At 42.6% G+C, this 1100-nt stretch overlaps 1 protein-coding gene across 1 annotated transcript in view; it reads left to right on the forward strand.

The window, feature by feature from the left end:
- Window positions 1-1100, forward strand: part of AK9 (adenylate kinase 9) — a 119359-nt gene that overhangs the window by 18930 nt on the left and 99329 nt on the right. The window lies entirely within an intron of this gene.

A 1100-nucleotide genomic window follows, 5' to 3' on the forward strand; every position in this document is an offset into this window, starting at 1 on the left:
TGTTTCTAACTCTCTATCCCTCTCCCTTCCTCTCTGTAAAAAATCAATAAAATATATTTTAAAAAAAAATAAATCTCCGTTTTCCAGCTAATGAAAAGAAAATAGGATTCTACCAAGTCTCTTATCTACCTACTCCAGGATTTCTGTGAGGATCAAATGAGATGAAGCATGGAAAAACGCTTCACAGACGTTTGGTTAAAGTGTAAAATGTTTGTACCTGGCTATAAAGCAAGTCAGGTTCTTGGGCTAAAGAAACTCCAAAGAGGCTATAGTCACTAGGGAGAGGAAGCTGGGCGTTGCTACATGATGTCATTACCCAGCGCCCACAGTGACTGGTCTGTGGGCCACATTTGCGCCATGGAGTCTTGGCAGCGTTGGCTGCGATTTGGTGGGGTGCCACTGTGGGGTGGTGGCAGGGACAGTGTCCCACTTGGGGGAAGCCGAGTGTTGCTTTGTGGGCACCAGGTACATGGTGCCTTTTCTCTGTAAATGGCCAGTGCGCGTCACAGCAGCTCCTGCTTTGAGCGTCTGCCCCCTGGTGGTCAGTGCGTGTCATAGTGACCAGTTGAATGGTCGGACACTTAGCGTATTAGCCTTTTATATATATAGATTAGTTTCAGATGTCCAGCATAGTGGTTAGACATTTATACAATTTATGAAACGATCTCTCCAATAAGTCTAGTACCCACCTGACATCATACATAGTTATTACAATATTATTAACTATATTCCCTATGCTGTACCTTACATCCCTGTGACTGGTTTGTAACTACCAGTTTGCACTTCTTACTCCCTTCATCTTTTTCACCCAAACCCACCCCCCCCAACTCCTCTCCCTTCTATCAACCATCAGTTTGTTCTCTGTATCTATGAGTCTGTTTCTGTTTTGTTTGTTTGTTTTGGTCTTTTGATTCCACATATAAGTGAAATCATATGGTATTTGTCATTCTCTGTTACTTCTTTCACTTAGCATAATATCCTCTAAGTCAGTGGTTCTCAACCTTGGCTGCACATTAGAATCACCTGGGAATCTTTTTTAAATCCTGATTTCTGGGCCTCATCCTCCGGAAATTCTGTTTCTTTGTTACTAATGTTGTGGC

The sequence above is a fragment of the Myotis brandtii genome, unplaced genomic scaffold (assembly GCF_000412655.1).
Source record: "Myotis brandtii unplaced genomic scaffold, ASM41265v1 scaffold8, whole genome shotgun sequence".
NCBI lineage: Eukaryota > Metazoa > Chordata > Mammalia > Chiroptera > Vespertilionidae > Myotis > Myotis brandtii.